The sequence below is a fragment of the Hemitrygon akajei genome, unplaced genomic scaffold (assembly GCF_048418815.1).
Source record: "Hemitrygon akajei unplaced genomic scaffold, sHemAka1.3 Scf000058, whole genome shotgun sequence".
Classification (NCBI taxonomy): domain Eukaryota; kingdom Metazoa; phylum Chordata; class Chondrichthyes; order Myliobatiformes; family Dasyatidae; genus Hemitrygon; species Hemitrygon akajei.
Window position 1 is genome coordinate 989,388 of NW_027331944.1, and position 14,145 is coordinate 1,003,532.

The 14,145-nt window shown below is 45.2% G+C and overlaps 1 long non-coding RNA gene across 1 annotated transcript; it reads left to right on the top strand.

Moving 5' to 3' along the window:
* Positions 1–232: 232 nt before the first annotated feature.
* Positions 233–13,932, top strand: LOC140721635 (uncharacterized). Its single transcript, XR_012097417.1, has 3 exons — positions 233–258; positions 6,512–6,662; positions 13,515–13,932. It is a non-coding gene; the product is annotated as an uncharacterized lncRNA (long non-coding RNA).
* Positions 13,933–14,145: the final 213 nt, after the last annotated feature.

The window sequence follows — 14,145 nt, forward strand, 5'->3', positions numbered from 1 at the left end:
GATTTGCCTCTCCGTTGTCCCTCCCGCCTCCAGCCACTAGTGGCGCTGCATGGACCTCCAGAGACTGGTGGCGCTGCATGGACCTCCAGCCACTAGTGGCGCTGCATGGACCTCCAGAGACTGGTGGCGCTGCATGGACCTCCAGAGACTGGTGGCGCTGTGCGGACCTCCGCCCACGGGTGGCGCTGCGGAGAAACGTCTGCTATACGCATGCGCAGTGCTCTCTGCAGCTTTGGCAGTTCTCCGATTCGAGTGGGGGTGAGTCGGGGCTGATCCCGAAATTGTGTAAATGTGGGTCGGTTGCATTGGGAAAGGGCCGGGCCCGAGCTCTGCCGGACGGCTGGAGCAGGGGTGCAGTGGCAATTTTTTAGGTGCCGGAGCTGTACGGGGGGGGTGGGTGGGTGGTGGTTGATAAGTTCGCGGCCTAAGTTAGCAGGCTTAAAGTTATACAACTCTCGGTACCTGCACGTAGTTCAACTCTTTGCGTGATTATGCATAAAGTTTTGTCAGAAACGAGCCACGCTCCCGAATAATGGCTTCAAGACAAATTCAAGGAAACAAAGTTTATTGACAGTTCTGCAGAGCTGGGCTCCCTCAGAGAAGGGAACCCCGAACCTTACAGGGCAACAGGTTTTATCCTTCTTCCTTACTCCTCCCCTCCCTGACTCGGGAGGTACGTAGTCTTATCCCATTCCATATTTGGAGTTGTTTTTTTACACATTTCTGTAAAACAATAGTCCATATCTCAGGACTTCAATGATTCCACAAGCAATTAATCTCGTCAGGGCTTCTGCATTCCTGCTTATCAGACATAATTAAATCACATTTGTTTACTGCACCGACCCCCCCCCAACCTCTTTCAGAAACGCACATCTTAATTTATGGCTTCAGCTCTCACAGTTTGAAATTAATAACTTTTGCGGTATTTCTGTTTCAGATAATTGAAAATTGCTCGGTTGTGTAAAATTGACTTGTTCCACCTTAGGCCACGAAGTTATCAATCACCTTTCGTGTGTGACACCCAATTTGTCTACCTGTTCATTTCATGTACTGGGCAACTTCCTTGCCCCATTCGTGTAATGAGCAGGTACACAAATTGGGTGTGACATATATAGGGCTTCTTATAATGTCAAGCAGTAAACCAAGATGAAAGAAATATGTGAATTCCAGAGCTCCACAGAAATATAGTGATAGCTAAGACATTAACAAGATTACAGCCTCTCACTACATTTCAGTGTATAACTGGTACAATTAAACATATAATACTTAATAATATGACAAAGTATTGCACGGTTGCACTTAACTGATTATCATAAAATATAATTATCAAGCAAGTAAAATAACTTTGTTTGCTTAGAAGCCAAAGGGTTGTTAGTGAGAAAAATTTGCTTCAGGATTAGCGAGTAATCCACGGACCACCACAGATGTAGCCTTACTAATACGACTGAGTCGGAGCAGACGGCAGGGCCCGCAGCGCTTAGCAGAGTTCCTCAGAGGTATAAAAATAACAGAAATAAAGCAATTCATTTTTTTTACACTTTTAGCCACCTAAATTGGAACCAAGTAATCAAGTATGAAAAAAGAACGTCTGACAAACTATTGCTAAAGCCAGGAATATTGCTGAATATTAGTCTCAAAGGTGGTAGGTTGGCAACTCTGCCTCGTACCGTTTCTCTCACAGAAATGGTTGGACGGGAAGTGTACCTGTGAGTATCGATACTCACAATATTCTCACACGTCGGGTGTTACGTGGTTCGATCTTTACAGATTCTGTTTAGTCTTTAAATATATAAAAAGTTAAAGAAGCTTGAATCTTTACATGAATTATTATCGCATTTATACAAATAGAAAATATCGTAGTTTGCAAGTGACAAATGTAAACGGGAGGACAGCAACCATTTGGGAGTTTTGGAAATGCATTTCATCTTGTTCATCGCCTCACTAAATTACTCTTTTTCCTATCAACACAAAGAGAAAAAGAGCCTCTTTCCCATCAGCTACAATTGGTAGAGCGATGGTAGAGGCCAAGGGGTTGATCCGCTATTAATGATAGTTGAAATGACGTAAAACTAGCTTATAGCCCAGAAATGCTTTTTTTTCCATTTAGTTTGTAAAACAAAACTAAATTTATCCAGGTGTAGAAGAGGATTTTGGATGATTAGCTTGTGTATTTGATCAAAATCAGGAAGAAGATGAGCGAGCAGTGAATTTTTCTTTCATTGTTTTCGACTTTTAAACTTGGGTTTCTATGTTCATTCCTTGCTTAATATAGCTCCTTCCTGGTATCCAGTGGTACCCATTGGAAAGAGCGGAAAATTGCTCGCACTTGTGTACAGGTATTTCCCAGCTTCCTAGGACAACGGGTCGAGCGAGAAGGAATTTCACAAATACCTAAATAAAAAACAGTCACAGCTCCAGGATTTCACCAAAAACAATCAAATATCCTAATGTTATTAGTGGTATTTTTACCCACCAGCCAACACCCCCTCTTCCCAACCCCCGCTTCCGTAAAATTCCCTCTATTTAATATGCGGCCGCTGTTAAATTCCGTGCTTGTTTATTTTGACTTTTTTACAGAGGTGTCGGAGCGGCTCTCCGGTGAGCTCTGGTAGCACTGCACCCCTGAATGTATGAGACAGTACAGTGTTAAATGCAAAACCCTGAACAGTGTCGATGATCAGAGGGATCTTAGACTCCAAGTTCATCGCTCCCTGAAAGAGACTGCACAGATTGATCGGGTGGTTAAGAAGGCAAATGGCGTGGTTGTCTTTATTAGTTGAATTAGTTCAAAAGTCATGAAGTTGTGTTGCAGCTTTGTAAAACTAGTTAGACCACATCTGGAGTGTTTCATACAGTTCTGGTCGCCCCCATTCTCGGAAGGATTTCGGGGCTTTGGAGAGGGCGCAGAAGAGGTTTACCAGGACACTGCCTGGATTAGAGCTTGACTGGACTGCCAACACAGATGCCTTGTGCAGGAAGGCACAGAGTCGAATGTACTTCCTAAGAAGGTTGGCGTCATTCAATGTCTACAGTGAGATGCTGAAGATGTTCTATAGGTCAGTTGTGGAGAGCGCCCTCTTCTTTGTGGTGGCGTGTTGGGGAGGAAGCATTAAGAAGAGGGACGCCTCACGTCTTAATAAGCTGGTAAGGAAGGCGGGCTCTGTCGTGGGCAAAGGACTGGAGAGTTTAACATCGGTAGCTGAGCGAAGGGCGCTGAGTAGGCTACGGTCAATTATGGATAACTCTGCACATCCTCTACATAGCACCATCCAGAGACAGAGAAGCAGTTTCAGTGACAGGTTACTATCAATGCAATGCTCCTCAGACAGGATGAAGAGGTCAATACTCCCCAATGCCATTAGGCTTTACAATTCTACCTCCAGGACTTAAGAACTTTTTAAAAGCTATTAATGCTTTTTGAGACGGTGATTTAGATGCATATCATATTTTTTTTTTTTACTGAGTTAAGTATTGTATGTAATTAGTTTTGCTACAGCAAGTGTATGGGACATTGGAAAAAAAAGTTGAATTTCCCCATGGGGATGAATAAAGTATCTATCTATCTATCTATCTATCTATCTAGAGGGCATGAGCTATAATGAGAGGCTGGACAAACTTGTGTTGTTTTCTCCAGAGCGGCGCAGGCCGGGGTGAGACTGGACAGACGTTTACAAGATTACGAGAGGAATAGGTAGAGTGGACAGATGTTATGTTTTACCTGGGGTTTGAAATGTCTGACACATTTAAGGTGAGAGGAGATGTGAGGGGCAAGTTTGTTTATTTCCACAGAGTGCCGGGAAGCTGGAGACTATGCCTGGGGTGTTAGACTCCACCGGTCACGTGATCCATTTGTCCCTCCCATTTAACCGCAGATGTAACGATCTCTTTGTGCATGTTCACAATCTCCAGACTGGTGGTCATGCATCCTCCATGTTGTGTTGGGAAATCTGATGTTGGCCACGGAGTCCCGTTAACGTCCCCCAACTCGCCTCGCTTCCTGAGGCTCCTCACATTTGTCCTGGAGCTTTATGGCTGTTGTGTCTTCTCCCGGACTGGGGTGGGTGAGAAAGGAGAACGTCCCAGGTTGTGGGGATCTTTGATTTCACTGCCTGCTTTACCGAGGGACTGGGAAGTCTAGGGGGGAGAATGGTTTCTGTGATGTGCTGATCTGGATCCAAAGGTCTCTGCAGTTCCTCGCAGTCACAGGCAGAGTAGTTACCATGCAAAACGTGAAGTGTCCGGATGGGAAACTTTCCATGTTGTGTTGATAAAAATTTTGGTGAGGGTCAAAGTATATCTGGCAAAGTTCTTGTTATTTTTGCTAATTCTGACATTTTAGAATCTTTTGTACAATAGTATGTACTATTCATTCAGTACCTATGTGTTGCTGGAGGACCATCAGTGATCGTCCTTGATCCCTTCTCCCACCTGGTTCCATCTGCTCATCTTGTTCAACCTCTGTCCAGTCTCCTCACACCGTTTCAGTGATATACATCAACCATCTGGGTCATCCTCAGTCCGCCTTGTATCCCACCTCCTCAATGTTATATATCAGCAAACTTTCTTCCAACCCTTGTCTTCATTGTGAAATGTTCATTTGTACCTTTGGCCTTGCTGAGTCATTTCCAGAATCGGTTATTGTTAGTTGGAATGTCGGAGGGTCATCAGGTCCCAGTTCTGTTGTGCATTGGTGTGGAGGTGCTAGTTTATGAACAGTGACGGGCTGACACACTGCAGCATTTTACTGGCAGCAAAGAGTACTGGGAGAGTTGGTGCTTGGGCTCTAATCCTGTGATCGGCATTCCAGGCAAATGGAACTATTGGTGTTTTGGCTTTGACTTTGGTTTGAGCTTCTACAGATGGGGCTGTAAGATACAGATCCTGCAATGAAGCAGAAATTTTGAGCAGCTGGACATTGGTTGTGGTGAAATCTTAGATTGCACTACCCAGTGTGAGATGTGGGGACGATGTGTGAGACTCTTAGGGTCGGTGAGTGGCAGATTCAGCTGTGTGAGTCTGTGAGGTTGGGTCCTGGGAGATCACGGTTTTTGATCCAGGTAAAGTGGACCCGGGATTGAGCTGTTTGGGCTTGTGAGGTGTTGATCGAGTATTTCTGGTCTGGGATCAGATGTTTGTTTCTGGAGTTCCTTTGGAAGCAATGACTGCCAATCTGAGGAGAGGATGAGTTCCCATTTCATCCTCACAGGGAGAGGCTGTGAGTAAATGGGCTGTTCCGTGTTTACAACAGTAGAAATAGACCCTGAGTCTGGTGTTCAAACTGTGTTTGGAAATCCCACCCCCCCACTGTCACATAGTGGAAATCAGGCAGCTGTGCTGGAGATCTGCACTAAAAACTGAAAATGTTTGAACTCAATCTGATGAAATGTTATTAATTGAATTGTATTGTAAGCTGTTCCTTACCTGCTGAGTGTTTCTGGTAATTCCAGTTTCTTTTTATTTCTTGGTTTATATTTCATGAAATGGACCTGTTTTAACCTGGAAATGAAAATGGCTGTGATAGTTTGTAGGCCTCCATTAGAGTCTTTGCAAGTCTCCCCTCTCCACGCCAGCGAGGTTGTCCAAGGGAAGGGCATTAGGACCCATACAGCTTGGCACCGGTGTCGTCGCTCAAGGACACACACGCAGCCTCTGCCAAGGCTCGAACTAGCAACCTTCAGATCACTAGACCAACGCCTTAACCACTTGTCCACGTGCCAGCACATGTGATAGTAGAACAGTAAAGAAAGCACAACGTTTCCCTTTAAATTATCCTGGTACCAATTTGTCTGTTATTCCTGGAAATGTGTTCAGTACAGTTGTTGCTAACACGGTTTACATGAATAATCTCAGGAATGATCAGCGTTATGTATGGGGAGCATTTGATGGTTCTGGACCTGTGCTCGATGGAGTTCAGAGGGACGGTGGGGGTGGTGGAAGGATGTATGTTGAAGTAAATTTACCGAATGCTGAAAAGCCTGGATACAGTGGACATCGAGAGGATGTTTCCATTAGACAGAGTCTGTGATCTGACAGCACAGTCTCAGAATAAAGATGCTTCCTGTTAAAATTCAGTTGAGAATTTTTTTTGCCAAAATATGTTTGATCTATGGAATTTGTTGCCACGGAGTCTGATTGAGGCTGCCATTTGGGTATATTTATGACAGAGATTAATATATTCATGATTGCTAAGTAGCTTCAGGGTTACAGGAGGAAGGCAGGAATATGGTGTTGGAATAAAAATCAGCCCTGGTTGAGTGGCGTGGCAGACCAGATGGATCGAATCATCTAATTCTGTTCCTTCGTCTTATGTCTTACCATGACTGAATGATGGCTCCTTCTTATCCCATATCGTTTTGTGACATATGAGGGACAATAAAAGATTGTTCACTGAGATCATTATATTTGCCTTCAACGTTTAAATTTCAATGAGTTTTGTTCCTAGTAACATTAAGCAGAAATGTTTGGTCCTCCTTTGTAATGTTAATGTGCTTCATTATCTTTCATGTTAAAGTTAGACCTGCAGTGAGAGATTTATTGGAAGAAAAACCACGAGTGAAGACGAGGGAACAGCAACAAGTGAACCAGCCCGAGGACTGAGAGCACCAACTGGAGAGAACCCATCTAACTCAGGGTTTCCATTGATTCAGTCAGCAGAAAATTTGGTGAGTCTCGTTTACTCAAACACTGGTCCTTTAGATATTACGTACCTGCACAAAGGAAGGTAGGGAATAGTTGGGAGTGAGACAGAATGTGCCCAGAAGAACCAGTTATGCCTCTGTCAGAACCAGTTGTGAAGAAGCCCCCCCCCCCAATGTTCCCTTTAAACTTTTTGCCCTTCACCCTTAACCCGTGTCCTCTGGTTTTTTTCTCCCCTAGCCTCAGTGGATAAAGCCTGCTTGCATTCACTCTATCTATACCCATCATAATTTTATATACCTCTATGAAGTCTCCGCTCATTCTTCTACGCTCCAGGGAATAAAGTCCTAAACTATTCAACCTTTCTCTGTAACTCAGTTCCTCAAGTCCCGGCAACATCCTCGTAAACCTTCTCTGCACTCTTTCAACCTTATTAATATCCTTCCTGTAATTCGGTGACCAGAGCTGTACATGATACTCCAAATTCGGCCTCACCAATGCCTTATACAACCTCACCATAACAGTCCAATTCTTATACTCAATACTTTGATTCATAAAGGCCAATGTACCAAAAGCTCTCTTTACTACCCTATCTACCCGTGACGCCACTTTTAGGGAATTTTGTATCAGTATTCCTAGATCCCTCTTCTACTGCACTCCTCAGTGCCCCACCATTTACCTTATCTGTTCTACATTGCTTTTTCCTTCTGAAGTGCAATACCTCACACTTGTCTGTATTAAACTCCATTTGCCATTTTTCAGCCCATTTTTCTAGCTGGTCCAGATCCCTTTGCAAGCTTTGAAAACCTTCCTCACTGTCCACTATACCTCCGATCTTTGTATCATCAGCAAATTTGCTGATCCAATTTACCAAATTATTATCCAGATCATTGATATAGATGACAAATAACAATGGCCTCAATACTTGTTTGCCTTATTTCCATTGACTCCATGCCAGTTCCCTTAGTAAATACAGACGCAAAAGAAACATTTAAGATCTCCCCCATTTCTTTCGGTTCCATACATAGCCGACCACTCTGATCTTCAAGAGGACCAATTTTCTCCCTTACTATCCTTTTGCTCTTAACATACCTGATGTAGCTCTTTGGATTATCCTTCACCCTGACTGCCAAAGCAACCTCATGTCTTCTTTTAGCCCTCCTGATTTCTTTCTTAAGTATTTTCTTACTCTTTTTATACTCCTCTAGTACCTTATTTGCTCCCTGTTTCTTATACATGTCATACATCTCTCTTTTTCTTTATCAGAGTTCCCTCGAGAACCAAGGTTCCTTATTCTTATTCATTTAGCCTTTAATCCTGAGACTTTGTTCCCAGGGTGTCCTCATGGGGCGTCCAGAAATGATTTCAGCTGGTGACAACCCTGTTTTCCCCTGTGGGGTAACCCTCATGTGGAATCGGGCTAATGGTCGGACCTTCAACCAAGTGAGTCCAGTCTCCGCTGTTAGTCTGGCCAGTTTACTCTTCAGAGTTGCATTGGCTCTTTCCACCATACCGGTGGCCTGTGAGTGGTGTACACAGTGGAATTGTTGCTTGATAGCTAGTTCGTTACGTACCCCTTCGTTTGCTTTCACCACAAAGTGTGGGCCATTGTCAGAGCTCAGCATCTCTGGCAGGCCGTACCTGGGAATTATTTCCCGTAATAATACCTTCACAACAGTCAGCAGTATTAATGGTAGTTGGAAAAGCTTCAGCCCATCTACTAAACACGTCTATAATAACTAAGCAGTATCTATAGCAATGTACTCGAGGCAATTCAATGAAATCAGCTTGTAGACACGAAAAGGTTTCACCTGTCAAGGGAGTCGTACCCGGTGTGCAGGGTACAGGTTACCAACCATTCCCTCCTTTTCCAAGTGTGTACAGTTATGTACATAATTGACCAATGTTAGTAAAAACTGTGTAGGAACACAAACCTGTCCCACTGGGTGATCCAAAAACCTAGGTCGGGGTCTTTCTGGCATCCCATCTGGGACCACAGTTTGCGCTCATCCTCAGAGACGTCCCCCTGGAAAGTACGTACCTCCCGCATGTCTGGCAAACCCGTTCTGCTTGAGTCATGGAGGATTGCTTGACGGGAACCCGAGCGGACTACAACTACCGAGGATTGTGCCGCACTTTTCGCTGTCTCATCTGCTAAAGCATTGCCCGTAGTGACCAGGTTAGACATGCGGACGTGGGCTGCACACTTAATAATAGCCGAAACTCGAGGTAGCTGTAGAGAGGTGAGTAAGTTGTTTACAAAGGTGGCATTACTAATGGGGTGGCCAGAGGAAGTCAGGAATCCCCGTGTTCCCAGAGAGCCCCGTAGTCATGTACCATTCCAAACGCATAACGGGAGTCTGTGTAAACGTTCCCATTTCTGTCTGTTGCTGGGAAACAGACACGAGTCAGAGCAAACAGCTCAGCCTTCTGGGCGGAGACAGCTGCTTCAAAAGAGGCCTGCTCAATTACTTCACTGTCCATCACTATCGCATAGTCAGAATATCGTTTTCCTGCTGGATCCACAAAAGAGCTTCCATCCTCGTAAAAAGTTGCCTCAGGCTTGAGGGGGTATTGCAGAATGGATGGGAGAGTCTGTCCTTCTTTCACTGTGATCCAGACAGGGGACAGTTGGTGCGGCCAACTTCATGGCCTGAAATTGCCCAGAGATGTGGTGCAACATCTTGGGTTTTGTCAACATTAAAAGAGAGTTTTACTAGATGTCCCGTCTTCACTTCCGACTCCTTCCAGTATCGGAGTTGGCCCACAGGAAATCTTGCCAGTCTCCTTTCGTGCTGGAGGCTTGTTTTGTCAGGGTGTAGGCAGGGAACCCAGGGCAAACCCTGATGCTGGTATGGGCAGCCACCAGTCCTGTCTGTCGCCAAAGGGAATCCAGAACTTCAGACAGTAATGAACTGCCCTCTCTTCCTTTAACCTGTCCAATCACCGTGAATGGGAACTTCTGTCCCTCGAGGGCTGCATAAATAATGGCTTTCCTCAGTTGAGCACCCCGTAGGGTCAAAGTACAGAGTCACATGAGAGTCGGCCGCTGGCAGAAGGGGTTCAAACTCAGTGGAGTCCGGATTAAGTGCCTACCACTGGGGGGGGGGGTGGGTTCAGAAATTGGGGAAGCTGTCGGTTGTTCGCTAGTTGCAGGGTGATACCATTGTCTCTGCAGAGGATCTCGACTTCCAACAGACAGAGCAAGTCTCTCCCTGCTAGATTACACCCCCGACTGGTGGTGACTGTGAATGAAACCTCACACTGGTTCCCCTGGAATTCCACCTGCAGTGGCTGGTTATGTGAATACGTACATCCTATGCCCTCAAAGCCAGACACAGTGATTGTAGCGACTGGTAGCTGGAATCCCTTTTCTGATACTGTTTCCTGATCGAGAGTGGTTGTGGTTGCCCCCATATCAATCATAAACGGAATTGGAATTCCAGCAACTTGCAATATTACATTGGGCTCTTCCTGAGGGGCGGAAATCACAGTAGGAAGCATCGTTGCTTGTCCGTTTCTAAACGGGTTGTTTTCCCCACCTGTCCCGTGGCAGCTTTCTGTTCTTCTGTTCCCATTTCTAATCCCCAGATATAGCCCGCTCGCATCCTTCTTTCCACTGAACATATTCTCCTTTAATATTAGTTCCCTTCAGGGTCGATCGGGATTCGAAAGTCGGGTCGCAATGATATGTCAAGGCTCAACGTATTCCATTTCGGTCATTGTCAGGCCAATCCATATTATTTTTAATCCTGTTGGCTATCTGTATTGGTAAGCGATAGAACAGTAGGGCATTAAACTGGGGGGACAGATTCCCATTATTAAAGGCTTGGTCTCCTGCAAAAGTGCCATAGCAGGCCACAAATCACTCCCAATAGTCTGGTCCCGATTCCCCAGGGTTAGGTTTGCATTCAACTACTTTAGTGATGTTTACAGGTTGCTGGGGAGCCCTTTCCAAGGCTTGAATAATCTGGTCTGTCTGTTCATTCTCATTATGTTTTCCCACCTGTAACTCCTGATAGGTTTGGTATCTCAAATCTGCCTTCCATTTCCTCCCCTCAGCAGCGGAGAGAATCATGCAGCAGAGACCGAATAAATCTTGTGGAGTTGCGTTAAACATTTTTGTATTGCCGACACACTGTGCTGGGTTTTCTTTTCTATCTGGGGCCTGATTCATGATCATTATCGTTTCTTGAGGCTTCCGGGGTGCAGACACAGGAATCACTGAGGGCTGTCCCTCCTCCTGCTCGTGGATTGGGCAGCATTCAGGTGGGAATTGTCTTTGTGGAGCCATTAACTGGGGTTTTATTGGATTCTTCCCTCCCTGTCTCGGAATAAACCTCTGTATTCCCTTTCAGGATCACATGGTAAAGTGACACCCCCCCCCCCCCCGTCCCGCTGTTTTACCCGAGCGGCCACCGTTGGGGTTTGGGATCACTGGGTGAACTTGGCCCCTGGTAAGGTAGGAGAGGTACGGTGGGTGCCCACTCCTCATCACGGTCACTGTCCTCAAACAGGGTCGGTATGACAGACATGGGTTTGGGATCCCTTGTTTCCCTATCAGTCTGTAACGAAACCCAATTTCCCCCGGGATCGATAAAGTATGTCTGTCTGACGTTCCTGCCCTTCTCTCCTATCTGGGCTGGCCTTGGTTTGCTTACGTTGTTCTTCCTGCTCTCATTTTCGGCATCCATCCACCCATTCACACTTCACTTTTAGCATCTCCCAACCTTTGCATTACATACCTCTATCCTGTTGTCACATGCTTTATTCCTCCAACTTGCTAATAATATACTGTTCCACTTCATATCTGCTTTTCCTTCCATTCCCTTTTCAACAATTTCCACTTCTTTCCACAGTTCTTTTTCCATATCAAATTTGCTGCTTGTTCTCATGATGTAATATCCCAGGCTCCTGCACCCTCCCCCGTCCGTGGCCACATTTTGTTCCCCAATTTCTTATTCAGCGCTGCACTCAACATTTGAAAATCTTTTTCCTTGTCTGGAAAACTCTCAATCGACTGCAATTGACCCATGTTCTCTTTGTCATTTACCCGGCACAAAGCCTCCTGCTCAATTATCGATCAGGTAACTTTACCCGGCTGGCACCTCCTGCTCAATTAATGCAATTACCTGGCATGTAAGCCTCCTGCCCACTTAGTAAAATTTACCTGGTACCGCCTCCTGCCCACTTAGCAAAATTTTGCCTTATACGAGCCTCTCGACAGATTCTTTCCTGATCCCGTCAAGCTAAGCAATCAGCCTTGGGCGAGGGACCGTACCTCCAAATGAACTAACGGAGAGTGACAAAAGGTAAAATACCTACTGGGCACCCGGTCACTCTCCGCAGTCCCCAGAGTGGTCCAGCCACTTGCTCAGCCCGTCTGCTTGGCACTCCCTGTATTGGGATCGTGTTCCTGATGACAAATGTTAAAAGTTGAATCCAGTTAAAACTCGGGAGTCCAGTTTCTTATCATCACCACAGTTTATTGCGCATTCTCCTGCAGGAGTTTGAGACCCAGTTGTCAAAGGGAAGGCATGCAAGCACTGCCACCATCTGACAAGTGGACTGACTTAGTCAGGTTACAGCCGTATACCTGTACATAGTAAGCCCATACATTACAATTGCAATATGTTGTTTGAACTGGTACACCCAAGTCTGTTGGTGCAAAACTTAATTACTTAGAATTGAGAGTTTACTAAATCAAGGTTTTAATTACAGATGGATGTACAGTCCAGTCCTTGTCAGTTATTCCCTTTGCAAGGCCCTGATTTAATTACAAACAGAAGTTCATTCCTGTCCTTATCAGTGAGTCCTCCTCCACTTACTCAAACAAGAGTACAGTGTATAATGTTATCAGCTAATGAGAGTACAATGTATAATGTCATCAGCTCTCAGTGTGTCTCTCTGCAAGCCACAGAGAACTGGTTATGAGCCTGTCTTAGCTAAATGTTGAAAACGGAGTTCACTTCAGTTCAAAATTCCTATTCAGTCCCAATTATTCTTTTAGCCAGAGGTTACATAGGTTCAAAATTATTTTTTTATATATCCTCAATTCCTCAGGTGGGTTCAGGGGAAATATTTATGTCGAATATAGAAACTGCTGTTACCTGTGTGTATTGTGGCGATGCAAAAGTTGCTGGAGAATTTGCAAGTGGGAAGAAGTGGAGTGATATTTGGAAATCTGATTTTTTAAAGCGTAGTTTAGCAAGCAAACCACATATGGACAATGTACAAAAGCTCTGGTGAGAAAATCCTTCATTACACGTTACAGGCCTGCTACATAGGTTGTGTGAGAGTGCAGATGAACTCGATCACGTATAATGTGTAAAATGTCCTTGTTTATGTTAAGAGCTTTTTTAGTTGTGTAAGATGATGAGGGGCATTGATCGTGTGCATAGCCAGAGGTTATTTTCCCAGGGCTGAAATGGCTAACACAAGAGAGCAGAGTTTTAAGATGCTTGAAAATTGATACTGAGGGGATGTCAGGGGTAACTTTTTTTACACAGAGGATGGTGGGTGCATGGAATGCATTGCTGGCTTTTTGTGTGAGAGTGTTTCAGTTACTGTGGGAACAGGAAACCATGCAGCTCAGTGGGAACAGGGAATAATACCAATGGAGAGAGTCAAACTGAGCCAAGTCACAGATTGGAGATGGCAGAAATGCCCCATTCTTATAGAGACAGGAAGAGCATCAGAGAGTTTGAGGGTCATTCCAGATACCAGCACTGTGCCCAGTTAGAAGGTGATTTCTCTCTCCAACTTGGGTTGAACTTCACTGTAACAGTGTGTTGCCAGATCACACCTTGACAACTCAAGTGATCTCATCTGAAATGTTGTCCGACACCCATTGATTGATTCTGTAAGTCTTTTTACAGGTTAAAAATGACAAGGAATTTGTCTACGGGAATCTCGAACACAACACGCCAGTTTTGCTGTCTCTGTCCAGATATTTAGGAAGTGGAGCAAGGTATTCACTCGATCATCCTTCCTGCTCAGACTGTGGGGAGGGATTCACTCTATCATCAGACTGACTGCCATGCCTGTCATTTTAAACAAGGGGGGGAACCCATTCATCTGCTCAGACTGTGGGAGTGGATTCAGTTGGACATTTCAACTGAAGGGACATCAGCAAGTTTACACTGGGACAAGGCCATTCACCTGTTCTGTGTGTAGGAAGGGATTCAGTTGGTCTTCCCACCTGTGGACACACCAGTCAGTTCACTGGGCAGAGGCTGGTCATTTGCTGAATTTGTGGAGAAGGATTCACTCAGTCATCTGATCTAATGGCTCACCAGCGAGTTCGCACCGGGGAGCGGCCATTCACCTGCTCAGACTGTGGGAAAGGATTCACTTGCTCAGATAAACTGAAGATACATCAGCGAGTTCACACTGGGGAGAGGCCATTCACCTGCTCAGACTGCGGGAAGGGATTCACTCGGTCATCCGACCTGCTGGCACACAAGTCAGTTCACACTGGGGAGAGGCCGTTCACCTGCTCAGACTGTG